General features: G+C 37.2%; 1 long non-coding RNA gene across 2 annotated transcripts; it reads left to right on the forward strand.

Moving 5' to 3' along the window:
* Window positions 1–642: 642 nt before the first annotated feature.
* Window positions 643–15455, forward strand: LOC136266212 (uncharacterized). 2 transcript variants are annotated; one of them, XR_010705963.1, is made up of 4 exons: window positions 643–814; window positions 11331–11628; window positions 11688–11871; window positions 14435–15455. It is a non-coding gene; the product is annotated as an uncharacterized lncRNA (long non-coding RNA). The 2 variants fall into 2 exon arrangements; XR_010705962.1 differs by lacking the exon at window positions 11688–11871.
* The last annotated feature ends 858 nt before the right edge of the window (window positions 15456–16313 follow it).

Genomic DNA, 16313 nt, shown 5'->3' on the forward strand with positions numbered 1-16313 from the left:
ACACTACATAAAAGTGTTTTTTGAACAACAGTTCAGGATAGATTGTTTGGAGACATAAAATAACAAGTGTGTACTGAAGTAGTTTTCCTCCTTTAATTACTTAATTCTAAAAGTAATTGTTGGGTAGACACATCCTGGCTTTACAGGCTTGTGTGTACCAATCCCCTATAGTGCATAACTAAAATCAATGACAAAACATCTAGTATAGGTGAAGTCAAGCTGGCAAAAGATCAATTGAACTGATAATTTTTTGTTAACTTGAGCAATAACACTTGTATGGAGATGATCACCATCACTGCGTACACCAAGATTTCTTATTTTATCAACCTTGAGCTCAATAAGTCCTGATTCCAAATGTTATGCGGAAGCTGAGTAGGATTCATCATCATAGGATCATAGATCCTTTACACCCCCGTACTTGCAAATCTGTCAAACAGACCCTTGGGGATCACACTGCCGATGATGTTTGCCCATCCAAAATTTGCCAGCTTTTTTCTTAAACGTGGTAGAGGAGCATCATGCATTGCATAAATTCAACAGCAGTCCAACGTGCGACTGACATGTACAGATGACTGGTCAATGCGCGGTACCAACTATATTAAACCCACAATCGATATTTTCAAATGGTGGTTATAAATACGACTTGGATTAGGTAATCAATCGTGTTCCACGGATAGCACAGCTTGAAAGGTGGCTGTGATATTGAGCAGCGTCGAGTGCCTAGCTCTGATCAAGAGTTAGATATATGACGGCTGATTGCTCCGTGAGTCAATGAAGCCTTGGTCTTCAAACATAGGGACAACACTTAGGAGTGGTATGTCTCTGTGTTAAAAAATAGGTTTTGCAAGCTGTAGTAGTCAGTCATGCGTGTTCTGTAATGCTATGACGATAATTTGTCGCTAGTTAGCTTATGATTATGATTAAAACGGGTAAAGGTATAGTCTCGTGCCCAGACTCCACCCACTGCGGTAGTGGGTGGGATCTAGGCACGAGACTAGTAAAGGTAAGGCCTGTATACCCAATCAATGCATTAACATCTAATAAATAATTATCTAACAGTGATTTAAAAGTGTTAATCAAAGTACTTTCTACAACAGAATTAGGCAAACTGTTCCAATCATTAATCATGCACTCTATTCACAAAGTAAGTTGATCTGCATAATAATTTTGACGGTGCCCGTGGTAGTAGTAGTAGTAGTGGAGTAGGTGTATAGATTAGTAAAGTCATAGGATTTGTCATGTAATGATGGGAGGAGACGGGTAGCTCTACGTTGTACCTTTTCAACCTAAGGGTAAATAATGGTCTCCAAATGGCATTACCGTATTCCAAGATGGGTCGAACCAAGAGTACATAATATATATATTATATATATATATATTATGAACTCTTGGTCGAACTAGTGTGGTAAACAACTTAGACAACATATCCGAGTCAAGATATTCAACAAGTATTCGATTAGCTTTGGTTGTAATTTTAGTGGTATGATCATGGAACTTAAGATTGTCATCAAAGAGAATTCCGAGGTCATTGTGGGATGTAACTGTATCAATTGGAATTCCATTAAGATAATAAAACCCACATTGGTGAGCTGGACCAAAATGGAGATGCTTACATTTGGAGATGTTAAATTTCAATTGCCAGAGTTGTGACCATCTGTAAAGGTGATTAAAGTCATTCTGTAATGTAACATAGTCTTCTCGTTTCTTATCACATGGAAAATCTTTGTATCATCTGCAAACATGAACACAGGGCTAGACACAATTGATGGAATGTCATTGACAAACATAATGAAAAGTAAAGGGCCTAACATGGGACACCACTGGAGACTGGAGAGAAACGAGACTTTTATCCATTCAATACAACTTGTTGTTTTCTGTTAGATAAGGAGTTTTTGATCCAGATTGCCATGAATGCCATTAACTTTTGCAATAAACGTTGGTGTGGGACAGTATCAAATGCTTTCTGAAAATCTATTATGGAGTAGATTACATCAACACAATAGCCATTATCCAAATGCTGAGTAAGGTAATCCAATACCTGCAATAACTGGGTAGAACATAAAGTACCTGTGAAATGGTCTGGATCTAGTGATAAACCACCTGGTTGGTATAGAGCTCAAATCAACCAGTATTTTTTGCAAGGAACCTGTAAGGTTGTATATGTGACTGGATTTTGGAAAAAATCCAAATCGCACATTAGAAGTTTCGAGATAAACGGTTTTAAAGAATTGAAGCCAGCATAATTCTCCAAGGATAGCAAGCACGCGTATGAAATTTACACAAAAGATGCATCAATCTGTTACCTTTCAAGCCATTTCCAGTACTTGTAGCTGCTTGTACAGTTTCCCGCCAAATAAGATAGAAAATCTGAGCAGTTGGACGAGCGAAGTAGTATCACGAATGCTCACAAAGGGGTCGAGGCTGGGGGGTGGCAGGGAGGGCAAACGATAGGCCTCAAAATGGAGGCAGACCACAATTGGAGTCCAGACACGAGATTACAGGGCTGTGCTGGCTCCTTAGTGGCTGATATGTAGCAAAATCTACAGAGAACACGTCTGGCCAACATTATAAGGCTGTCCATCAGTAAACCACTGATTCTTGCCAAGCCAGGTCCTTCACAAGGCCTGAAACCGCCATTTGGGCACTCCACATCACCCTGAAAAGATGTCTATTAAAACCAGCCTCGTGTAGTTTGAGTAGTGCTGAGGGTCAAAACTTGTAGTACGATAGTGTAGCTATCCACTGGTGGTGTTAGTTTGATTTTGCCTGATGTGCGATTTGGTTCGGTTCTGTAAAATCTGGTCACATATGATGATGAAGGTGAAATACTGTTTATGAAGTAGTCGACCTCAGGAATGTTGAATGGAAGTCCTGTTTAAACAGAGCAAGGAAATTTGTGCCACTTCATGATAATCCAACTGTACGCAAGACCAACTGGAAGCAATCCCCTAAATTTGCAAAATCTCAGAAACATTCATTGAAAGGGTATACCGATGATGTAACTTTAATTTCAACTGATTTTGATGCCCACACCTCAGTGTTACCACAGATACTATACTTACAAAGGATTGGCAACGCGCGATCAAAACAATAGTGACGTCATATCCAATCCTCGTTATGGTCTTTACGCGCCCTCTGCCCGGTTACTAGACGCACAAGATTCTTAGTTTCTTCTTCCGTAGCACGGGTAGTTATCTCTATTGACGTACAACCTTCTTCAAAAGAGCCCAGCACTACTAGGTGAGTAACTGATAAAGGAAAATAGCGTAACACACCCTAAAACATCAACCTAGCATGTAAAGAAGTTCCAAAACTCATGGCTATTCACACTTGTGGAGTTTTTACAAAGAAACACAACCGCTTTGTTGAACACAATTTATAAGAGAATACTTGAAACCATTAGTAAAGTGTACTGCTTTGTTTCATAGAGGCTAAAATTATTTCCTAAGTTATGATTTGAAGCTCATTTTGAAGTCATTTCGTTATGTTGATTTGTGGAGTTTTGTCGTAGTAGTGGGAGAAGAAACAGCAAGTTACTATACAGCAAAAGAGAGCTTAATGTTATGGTAATGTAGTGCAAACATGCATGAGCTCAAATTCAGATGTGGCATTAGCCATCAATACATGTGATCCAGCAGCTCAATGTATTGCCCTGAAGTCACAGTCACTAGTGTATAGCCATCCACCACTTGGTTGAGATGGTCATTTTATCTAGACGCAGTGAGGGAGACAGTAGTGAAAGCAAAATGAAGCTGCTAGTAGTGAAGCACACTATATGTGAGACATCAACGTAGTTTATATTGGTGCATACAGTAGTCAATCAAGAGCCTACATTGATATAGTTGGTCCACTGGATATCGAATTGATGTACCCATGTCACACTGAAGGTAGCATACAAACCTGGCATCGCCAGTATCAATCATGAACAAAACGTATACACACACCATACATTATAGACAAATACAATAACTGTTATTCAGTAGCCATGAACCGAAATGAGTTTGCCTGATACTACCTCAGCACATCATGTTCAGTATTGTCCACTGCAGTTCAGACTCTGTATCAGTACAAAATAAGCACAGTATACTGAATAGCACAACCACATACCAACTATTGTTGATAGCATGTTTCCACCCTTTTGTAGACTGTAAAAAATGCTAGAAAAGTGACAAACAGTGGTTATATATTGTTGTAACAATAATACAAATTGCTGTTTAAGATGCTGTTACTCTGTTATGAAACCTGACATATTATTCAGATCAATATAGCCACGTACTCTTAAGGAACAGCCATGAAATGTAGACATGTCATAGATGGATTTGTTGAATTCCCCCTTAGAATTGATTTCATAGTTACAGAAAAATCACTAATTCGGGAGGATAATGAAATTGACACAGCATTACAATCGCATCTATCACAGCTTGTGTGATCAGTTGCAACTACTCAGTGCTGAGGGGTCAGCAACAAGCTCTAAATCTTGTACGTCAATTCTTGAAATCTGAAATCTTTTACTCCAGCTAATTACTTGGTTGCTGACCTCTCAACCAAGGCAGACACATACTGTATGTAGTTAATGCACTATACCAGAGCACTACACCATGAAATGCTTATGACAGCCATGCCATCAAAGTTAAATCGTGAATGTAATATGAAAGTCATTTCATGATTTGTTTCATAGGCCATGAAATGCATATGCATATTAGAATTTCATGGCACTAGAGATTTCGTGGGTGTAGTACCCATGAAAAATGGGGAAAACCATGGGATCTTTCACAAGTAGAGGCACAACAACTTCATATGCTCATCTGATAGTGTTTAATAGGAAATAGACTGCAGGGAATCAAAACTTTGAGTATGCAAGAATACAAGTGATACAGGCAGATTGATCGATTTTACCTCGATGTTTACTCCATACAACCGCCGGGTGCACTATCATGGTTTATTAGTAGTACATCATCATATTGATATCACATACCAGCAGTATAATCCATTCGTTCACCTTTCAGGTGAGATTCCAGCTCGGATACAACAGTGTTAATTCCACCGTCACAGCTCAGCTGCAGCAGAGTCACCGGATCTCTTGTATAAATCCATTGGCGATGACGAAATGGACCTGCGGTCGTAACTCGCTACAATAATCTTTTGCAAGAATAGTTCCCCTTTCGTAGACAACGGATAACAGCACTGGGAACAGCTGTCGTCTCAGCCGTATCTATGACAATAGACGCCAGTATTGCCAGATGATTTGCTCCAAATGTTCATGTGAAAAAAAAAAATTTGTTCATAAATCCATAGTCACTTTCCGAAAACTAGCCTACTCATTATAAATAGATGGATCTCTGGGTTAGTAGGACACTGAAGAGCAGAGCAAAAAAAAAAAAAAAAAAAAGGTTACCACCTAAAATTGCCAAAAGTTCATAAAAAGTTCACAGATTATTCCAGGTTCATAAAAAAGTTCATAGATTATTTCAGGTTCACAAACCAGCCAAAAGTTCATAAAAAGTTCATAGATTATTTCAGGTTCACAAACAAGACAAAAAGTTCATAAATCTATGAACTTTATTCACAGCATGGCAACACTGATAGACGCGCTCACTTACGTAACAACTCACGTGACCATAACGAGGATTGTCGAACGGTTGTTATGCGCGTTGCCAATCCTTTGTAAGTATAGTATCTGTGGTGTTACAAACACTTAATAAAAAGGCTTCTGCACGATTTGAACCTATCTTTCAAGCCAGCTAAATGTGTTTCTTATCCGTTTGATGGTACTAAGATAATTTTCTCAGTGTATCTCTTTATCCAATGGTGTTAGCTACCAGATCCTTTGTAGAAGGTGAGACCAAATTTTTTGGGTAAGCTTAGTGATGTGTCATTAAGTGCTACTAAAAGGGCTGCAGGTACACAGATGAAAACTCGCCTTACTAGTTTATTGTCCGCTACTGACTCCCTCCAGATTCGTGGAGAATATAAACTTTGGATATACAGAAATTATATCATCTTGCTACGTCACAGTTTAACCTCTGTGTAGATGCAGTTCCCCACTCCACAGTTATACAACTTAGAAGAATCAACTGCCACTCAATATCTTAAGAAATGGTTAAATCTGCCACATAGTGCAACTCGAATTTTGCTGTATTATCCAAATATTTTCTGTCCCTGCATTTCACATACACTGTATTTCCAGAGAAGCCAAGTTAAGTTTACTATCCTGTGTGAATGCTTCTCTTGATTCTTGACTTCAAGAGCTAGGTCTACTGTTACAGCTCAGAAGTATTCCTTTGCAAATACAGAATGCTTATTACTTCCTACTTATAACTGCTCGTGAACAAATTTCTTCCCTCCCAACTGCTCGATCGTTGTACATCAAAACAAAGCAATCATTGTCTAACTGTGGAACTCATTTAAAGACACTAACAGTCAAATACAAGTTCAGCAACTCTGTTAAATTAGAAAATTCGTGTAATACCTGGAACAGACTGGTGGCAGGATTCCACCCTGGACAGCTCTCATTTCTTCTGCTAGCTGCTTCTGATACATTGCCAACTGAAGTAACTTAAGATGATGGTGCATTCAGTCTGATGTGTGATGTACTTTATGAGACTCTTCCAGGCCTACCACTGCCCACATCTTAGGTGGTTGCCCTGTGGCATTAACTCAACAGCGCTATACATACTGACATGACCAGGTTCTTCATCTTCTTGCCTCTATAGACTTGTGGACATGTTTGTCAGTTATTCATGTATCCATGTGTATGCTGGCCTACCAGGATTGCGAGTGTGAAGAACCTCAAGCAACTGTACCATCAAACTTCTTACAGTTGTTGTTTACAATTCTGAAGCATTTCTGTAGCTTACTGGAACTAGCTTGTCCCCTGGACTGTGAACATCACATTGAAGCAACTAGATATAGGAAGCAAATAAGACAGAGTACTTACAACTACTTACAGAATTTGATCGTTTGAGGATTGATAACTATTACAAAACAGTTGAAATTAGTGTGCTAGGACACTATAAGCCCAGCTGTATTCAGCATTTAAAGAGTTTTGTTGACTTCATTCAGCCTTCAGCCACCACCAAGTCTTTTATTCGACAGACTTTTGATGGTGCAGCTAAGACGTGCATATCCTGCTCACAGAAAATTTTCTTGGCCTGGAATTGCAGTGAGGGGATGTAGTTTATGTAATAATGTAACGCATTTTCTATATTTGTATGTAGTCTAGGGTGTTTTTTTTGTTTGTTTACCCTTGCCGTGCCCACACAAATCTCTTTAAAGAGTCTGGTTGTGGTCGCATGAGACTGAGGTCTCATTGTAATGTATTTACATGTTTCCTCATTTATAATGATGGTTCTCTGTCTTTAAAATCATTAAGTAAGAAGTTTTGGTGCAGAAATATGTTCAACAGGTACAATATACTATTGTAAAAAGAGGCCTTCTGTAACAAAACTAATATTGAGGCTCGATAAATCTTAGTTGCGAGTTTTCTAATGTACCGGTATTGTGGGTATTGAAGTATCAAAATTTTAAGTGCACCGTTATGGGTTTAATTTACTGCTTTGCAACATTGTTCACAAAATTTATTGCTGAACTTGCAACTTGCAATGGCTATGTGATAACAATGTAGATATTTGTAATTGCTAAAATATGGTACACTCATTAAGTGATTTCATGTTTTGTTAACCAACCGGCCACCTTACTGAATTGTTCACTGCAAGGTTCAGTGATGAACTTAAGAAGAGCTGATAATAATCAACACAAGTACTCATGATCAGCATCAATATTAAAGCACATCAATACCATGGTGCAATTAGATACTTGGCTGGAATCGTATTGAACCAAATTTCAGGTGAGTGACTCACTTCTGTATTTTAGTAGCTATATTAGTGCAGGAATGGTAAATTTGAACACATGATATGCACATAAAAAGTAGCTACAGTGGAACCTCAGTTATCCGGATCCCACTTATCCGGACTCTCGGTTAGCCAAACTCTGGAAATGACTGCTCCAATATGTAGCGACTGTTCTATTAGAGTAGTTGATAATACAGAATTTTAAAAAAAAATGTTCTTTATGCTATTTTAAATACAGTTTGAGATATGGACTTATGGACCACCCCTGGTCCCAAGGGGTTTGGATAACTGAGTGTACTTATACAAATGCAATGACAAAGCCAATAAGTATAAACGTTTAATCAGCTCTCCCCTTCTGATGTGCCAACTATATATCCTCCAGGGTGTGCAATTGACTAGTAGCTTTGACCAAAGTATTAGGTAAATTTCACTCCAAAAGTGAGCTATGATTTCTGGATCGTGAGCTGCTTACAAATCCTTATAGCAATGTATGGTCATGCATGTGATTCCAGCAGCTGGAATGCATGGTATCTAGTTGCTCACTATAGATTGCATGTATAATTCATATGTAAAGGCAGGATGGCAGTCAAAGGAGTAGCTCTGCAATTGCTAAGAAAACATTTATTGATTCCTTGTTTCCCTGTCACTCAACCACATACTACTTTGCCCTACTACATTGCCTGATTGGTTACTAGTATAATAACAGATTAAGATTTAGATATATACAAAAAGAATCATTTCCATTTTAAGTCATATAGACTATATCATAATATTATTGTTAAGCTTTTCAAAGAATGTGTTGTTTTGTAACTAGCTTGTTTTCTTTGAAAGGGTTTTGTTAAAATTTAATTGCGAAATGTATAACATGCATGCATTCAGGGACTGAAATTTTTTAAAAACAGTATTCTGAGTTACTAACAACCCCAGCCACCTAGAAACCAGCCGACTCACATTCTCATAATAAAATAGTACATCAATGTGTGGTCATGCAATTGCAAAATAATACTAATTGTTTACTTGTTGAAAACAGCCATTCAGATTATGAGCACTGTACGGAATTTACAATTGTCTTGTAGCTATTAGTCTCTCAACCTAATGAGCCTACTCATGCTATATATAACAACTTTGCAACAAGTGATGTTTAAATGAAACGCAGCCTCGTATTGTATAGACACTTCATAGGACCTGTAGCCAGGAAGGACCATGCTGCATTGGAATAAAAACTCTGAAATTCAGTACTGTATCTAGTATCTACATACTATTCAATAATGAAGTTCTTTTTCATTTTAACAAACCCTAATGCATTGTACTTACGGCTAGCATATCAATTATTGAAATGGAAATCACATTTTACACAACATCCTTATTATTTTGGGAATTCTGTTTGACTCAAAAATGTCATTTTCACCTCATATCAGTAATGTCACCTTAAAGCAACAAGGACACTGAACTTTGTTAAGCGCAACCTTTTTGGATGTTCTGATACCATGCAGCTGCAGTCTAGTGAGATCACTGAGATCGGATCAAGATTTTACACTTGTTGGGTTTTTGCTTTATATATAACTTTGTAGCCGTAACTCTATTGCTTTTCAAACCATGAAAGGTTTGCACTATAATGGTTACTCCATGTACAGATCAATTTTCAAGTCATTCATTAAAGTGGTTTGAATCTCTATCACTAAAAATCACATATAACTCCCTTGTTCTTTATCCAATGTTCATAAAATTTGGACTGTAAACGTGCTGCATTACATTCTTGCTACCCTCAAAATCTGAAGAAAACCGACTAAAGCATGTGTGAGTTATGGTGATTTTCTAAGTGTTGCGAAAAGTAGAAGAATAAGAAGTAAAATATAAAGAAAATAAGAAGGTGCATAACTCAGTGATGGCTTGGCAGATTCAGCTCAAATTTGAAACAGGGGATGCCCCACCCTGAGGGAGTTTCCACAGCGAAATAGTTAATTTCCGGTCAGGCACTATCAAGCTGGCTACGTATGTTTGATAGCAGTGTTTTCTTGGTTCTTGTAAAATACACACTTGTCTGTCTACGCCCACACTAGCTGTACTTGGCTGCTGATGTCCACAGGTAATTAAACAGCTGCACCCAACTGACGGAGTAGAAGATTAGCAACTACGGAGTGGATGCAATGTCCATGGAGAGCCAGAGGCTACTGTACATAAGATTAAAATTATGTTTTATGTCAGTATCATTTGTAACAGTTTGTTTGTATTAATTGTGCACCTGTGAACAACCATAGATAATATGGGTAAGGTATATATTATCTATGGAACAACTAGCTGATGCCAACTGATGCACTCATCAACAACAAGAAAAAGAGTATATTTCAATGTTTTGTTTGTATCATACTTTTTGTATGTTTTATTCTTCACCTGCTGAATTATTTTCCACCTGTGTTGCCCCAATAACTTGTAATAATGCATTGCTGCATAAATCCCCAAAACATATCCTTCCTAGTAGATTTTCTACCTTCATTTCTTGTTTATGTATTCCATCCATGAATGCCCAGAAAATCACTAGATTTCTTTGTTAAAGGTTTGTTATCACTTGTCCTGTACACATAACTGTGGGTTTTAGTTTTGTGAATAGTGCAAGGTTAAGCTGTGGACTTGGAAATGAAGATAATTCATTGTTTTATTGAATAAAGACAGTATGTATATAGCTGTTTGATTTGGTAATAGGCAACATTGCGTATAGCGCATACTGTGGCACTTAATGAGTTTATCTATTGTACATATACCTGTATTTGTGACTTTAGTTTGTTCATGGCTATTATAGTAAACTACGTTTGTACTTTGGTGCACTTAAAACATCATTATAAGATTGCATTTCAGATTTCTGTGCTTAAATGTGCACCCACAATCGAATCATTCTTCATGCTTGTGTCAATAAATGTATGTTTGGCTTCAGTAATACCTTGGAGTTATTCTTACACAGGCTATCCATGATCGAATTCACATGTCCCTATATAAGTGCATGCCTGACGTTTCCCATACTTGCAAAAGAGTTGCTCAAGTGGAACATATTAGTCGTAACATAGGCACTTGTGATTTATCTGATGTATACACACATTCGCCCTCTAGACCTGCAACTCTCATGCTTGTGATCAAGTAAATTATTCGTGCCCATGCTACAACTATTACATAGTTTAGAATCTTTTAAAGTGCTGATGAGCATGCATTCATTATGTACAGTGCGACGTGAAAATTTATACTGCATGTCATTCAGCCATATAAATAGCATTTACCATATACAGTGCATACACAATTCGTAAAAACAGCTTTGCTGTATATTAAGAATCCTGATTAAAACATAAGATAGAACTAAAACTTCAAGACATATTGCACGATCATTATTGCATCAGGATATCATGATTTATATGCAGCAAAGCTGTTTGTGCTGATTGCATATGCACTGTATATGGCAAATACTATTTTTGATGGCTAAGTATTGTTCTACAGGTAACTTCGCTGACTGTGCAACTACATGATATGTCGTCTAATAATAAGAAGTTGAGGAAAGAGATTGACATTATTAAAAATGAAAATGTTGGGCTGAAAGAAGATAAGCATAGATTGATGATGGAGAATGGTGCAGAAAAAGTGAAAAATAGGGGAGAATGACATGTTTAAAATGGTGAATGACAGATTGAAGCAGGAGAATGATGCACTAATAGTTGACGTTAATGATATGAACTTGGAGAGTAATGATCTGAAGGCAGAGAATGAACAATTAAAAGCTGAGATTCAGTCTTTAAAGGTCAGAAATCCAATGTAGTAAAGTCATTGCATGTTATTCAATTTTTATCAAAATTGTAGCTTGGTGTCTTACCAAGGGTGCAGAAGTCTTATCAAAATGTATATGGTTGATCATATCAAAGCATTCTCTGCATGTCATTGGCTGTGTATTAGTAAGACATTGCAGTGTTAGTGCTCTGCAGTGGATCAACACCTTGAATGAGATGTAGCTTGCTCTGCCTTAATGGTTTCATATTTTGACATGGTATGTGTTGCGTGTTATGCCTGTTTGCAGACTAATACCCTGAAGAGGGGTGCCAATACAATCTGTCACCCAAGCCAGTGTGTAGGCTGATAGCCTGCACCACGCTAGGTGACAAATCACCCTAGCCAGTAAGAGTTCATCCACTGGATTCATTTTATAGACATACCTCACATTGGTAGCTTTATGAATTATGAAAATGAACTTTTACTAAAATTTTCATTTATTAGTTAGAAATTAAGTGAGCTGAGTAACTGACAACAACAGTTCAGTGGTTAAGGGATTGGGAGTTAGATATGGAGGTCCCTGGATTGAACTGTGCATGCCTGTATGGGAAATGTTTTTCAACAGTTTTTGTACTATTAGAGTATTTAGCCATTTGCATTATGCTTGTGTTTTCCTTGTTACTATGTAGCCATCACTGTGATTTATATAAACTATAGAAGTTTGAGCTAACCTATGCACAGATGATTTTCAAGTCATTCCCATAAGCAGTTTACCTAGCTGGTGTGACAAAATATTGGTCTTTTTATTCAAATAATCATCCATAACTCTTTGAATGTTTATCCAATTGTAGTATGTATACTTGGTACATGAATTCATCTCAATACATCCTTAATGTACGTCAAATTTCACAGCTATATGTACTTGTGTTTTACACAAACAGAAGAAAAATTGAGCCCTGTAATAATGAAGCCTATTTTTTTGAGGGCTTGTATTTCACTAACGCATAAAGGAATTCGCCTACATTTTGTGCCGAAAGTATTCGCCTACATTTTGTGCTGAAAGTAGGGAGCAACTATAGTGCAACAATCATGTACTTTCAAAGAAATGATCATGGAACTTTGCATGCATGACAATTGCATTTTCTTTCATGCTCTATATGGATATAAACTATTAATTATGCTATCTTCAATATATGTGCTTAGTTGCTTAGCTCCCTTTAGGTCCCATCATGCAATAATTATTATTATGGTTTTAGTATGGCTGGTCAGGAGTATTGTAGTGATCCAAATAGCTAGCTATATATCCAAATTCTGAACTCAAAATTTCATCCATATGTTTCAAGCTAGTCTTGCAGTAACATTAATAAAGCTATACCTGTAATCTGTTATGATTGTTCTATTAGAGCACTTTTGACTGCTCTATTAGAATACATCTGACTGCGTTATAAGAGTATCTCGATCTTTAGTTTTTCCTTGTATAGTTAAATATATATTCTTAAAACCTTTTAAAGCAAGTGCTTCCTATTAGAGTACATGCACTGTAGCTCTGCTCTACTCCCATCTTTCTGTATATTTGTGCAGCCAAACTATGATGGTTTGGTGTCCTTGCTGCAAGCCCACAAGTTCAAATTTCGAAGGGGGTTTCTGGAATCCTAGGAAACCCTCTAAATATGCCCCTGCATGATATGCTACCATGTGTCTTGATTATATTACTTATTAATATTTAATGTTATGCATATGGAATTATTCCATAATTAATTGTGTAGTGTGAAGTGTGTGTGTATAAACATATGTACAATCTGTTAAAGATCTTTTATAAGTTACTCCAGCTTGTTTCAGTACTTTTTATTGATGTGCTATGGTCCTTACACTAGTTGAAAATTTCTAATTTATTTGTGTACTTGTTATCATAGCAACTAGAGTGGTGCAAGATATTAAATCACAATGAAACAATAAGAAGTGTTATATCCCTACTGTGCTCAAGATACCATAATGGAAATGCACGGTAGGAATATAACACTTCTTATTGTTTTACTGTGATTTAATATCGTGCACTACTCCAGCTTGTTTTATTACTTTATGTTGATGTACTATGGTCCCTACTCTAGTTGAAAATTCCTAATTTTTTGTAAAATAATTTGTTATGACTGGTGAACCCACGTATACCGCATCAAAAGAAAGAAATAATGCTGTGCGCCCAGCTATCAATTATCGTCTGAAAAGTGAAGTAGCTATGTTCAACTCATTATACAGCATTACGAATCAAGAACTGTTCAAAAAGCACCTCTGCAATCAAAGTAGCCACTGTGAAAAAATATAGACAATTTCCATTATGAAGGGAAGCCATCATGTGCTACCACCAAATCGACACCGTTTGCTGTCAGCAAAGATGAATGGGACACAACAGAGAGCACTTGTAAGGCCATGATGAATGCATTGTATGTACTGCGCGGTATATGCCAAAAGTCACATGTCCGGCTGAAGTGACGTCAAACAGTGAAAATATCAAGCCCATAGCCTTAGCCATTATTAAGTTACACTTGTCTGAAAGCATCAGTCAGTCAGTTACTCAGTCAGCCGACAGTCACTAGAAAATTTCATTTAATAATTAAAAAAAAAAAAATCCATAGTAATTTGTTGAAAGCGTTTCGGGTTGATCTGAAGGTTTGCTTGGGCTTAGTTTTACCTAATCAATATTGCCTCATCACTATCAGGAAAAGGTGAAGCTGGTTTTTGGGTGATGTTTTTTCATGTGCCACACGCAAGCCTTTGTGGTCCCTACTAAACAGTGCTATCATACTGTATGATGATTAAATCAAAACATTTCCTTTTTGTTTAAGAACAACCAGTTAAGGAGTATTCCGCATCAGACCTGTTCAGTAAACCAATGAGCATTAGCTGGATTAAGGGAGCCATTTCTCCAGTCCATTGTGCATTTCACACTGCTGTGCTTCATCAAGGGAAAATGTATATTGGAAGAGGAAATAAGAGCATTGGACAACCATGTTATAGAATAGATACCTACAGCCTAGCTGACAATAAGTGGAGCCGTTCTCCTATTTGCATTTCTTACAAGTACTTTGCTATTGCCACACTTAATAATGAAATAATAGTTACTGGAGGAAAAGACAAAAATGGTAAAGTGACAAATAGAATATTCTTACTCCAAAACGAGGAATTGAATGAGTATACCAAGATGATTTCATCAAGATATCTTGCCACAGTTGCCAGTTATCAGAAAACACTGATTGTAGTTGGAGGTAGAAATGATCATAATGAAACAATATCATCCACTGAACTCTTTGACAGTAGTACTGCAGAGTGGTACACTGCAGACAACCTATCAGTACCACACTCTGAGCTAAAGTCAGTGATTGTAGATAACCTCCTATACCTGTTGGGAGGACTTAATCAAGATGGCTATCCTTCACAAGCAGTATTTTGTACTCCGTTGGACACTTTGTCTAGTCACCAATTAAATTGGAGTTCCCAACAAGATACTCCATGGTGCCGTTCAGCTCCTGTTAGCATAGAAGGTAGAAACCTACTGGCAATAGGTGGGTGGAAGAAGGTAGAAAATGTGTGCACTAATAAGATTTACATCCTCAACAAAATCAGTCACAACTGGAAAGTCATTGGTCAAATCCCATCACCAAGAGATGGGCTAGCAGCTGTTAGCCTAGCTAAAAACTCAATAGTTTTAGTAGGAGGGTATAATGATGACAGGGAATATACTAACACCGTTTGGATTGGGTCATTTTAGTAACTGTAACTGTATTGCAGATGCCTGTATAATAAGAGTATATGTAGCAACAAGAGTTCATAATATATAAAGGGAGAGAACTCTTGGTAGCAAGTTGATGATCATGAAATTCTTTTATATTATATACATCTACACACATTGTGACTGAATTTGACAGTTAGTCAATTTTATATATGTGACCTCCCCCCCAGCTAGAGCATGCTGAGTGTGAAGCACACTTGTTGAGTGACTTCCACTAATGCCACATAAAAGATTTGTGTCCTATATTTTTTTGACAATTTGAATTGTGAGCAGTACAAATAACTGTAAAATTGTATTATGTCATCATGCAGAGTCTAGTCATAAAAGTCAATTTTTAATGTTCTCAGATAATAATTATTATTAGCCAGGGGTGGGGAACACTGATTTTTAGTGATCTACGCCTACAAAAAGCATTATTTTAATTGAGATCAAAATGACATTGTACTCACTGAATGCATGCAATCACTGAATGCATGCAAGGAGAAGAAAGCTGTAAGGAACGTATAAACAGTGAAAGAAGATGGTGAGTACAAGTTAACTATCAGGAAAACAAGGGAATATAAAATTGCTAAAGAAACTGAAAAACTGGAATATGCTGTTAGTGGACTACATGCAGTTACTCACTGTTGAAGCATATAACAACTATAATTATTAAGGCACTATGCAAGTTAGTTAGGAACAGTGAATTGCTATAGTGACCCCTCTATAAGAACTTTTGATCTCTTGTACCACGAAATTCTCTTCAAAGTCAAGCTCACCATGCACATGCCTCATTGGTATTGCAATAAAATTACTGCATGCATCGTGGACTATAATTTCATACTGCAACATATACTGTGTCTATGGCAAGAAGTTCAATTCCACACTGCAACATTTAATGGGGTAATGCCTAACTTGCCTTAGTGGCAGCTACACATCACTGCCAAATTGCCAGC

Source organism: Dysidea avara, chromosome 9 (assembly GCF_963678975.1).
Source record: "Dysidea avara chromosome 9, odDysAvar1.4, whole genome shotgun sequence".
Lineage (NCBI taxonomy): Eukaryota > Metazoa > Porifera > Demospongiae > Dictyoceratida > Dysideidae > Dysidea > Dysidea avara.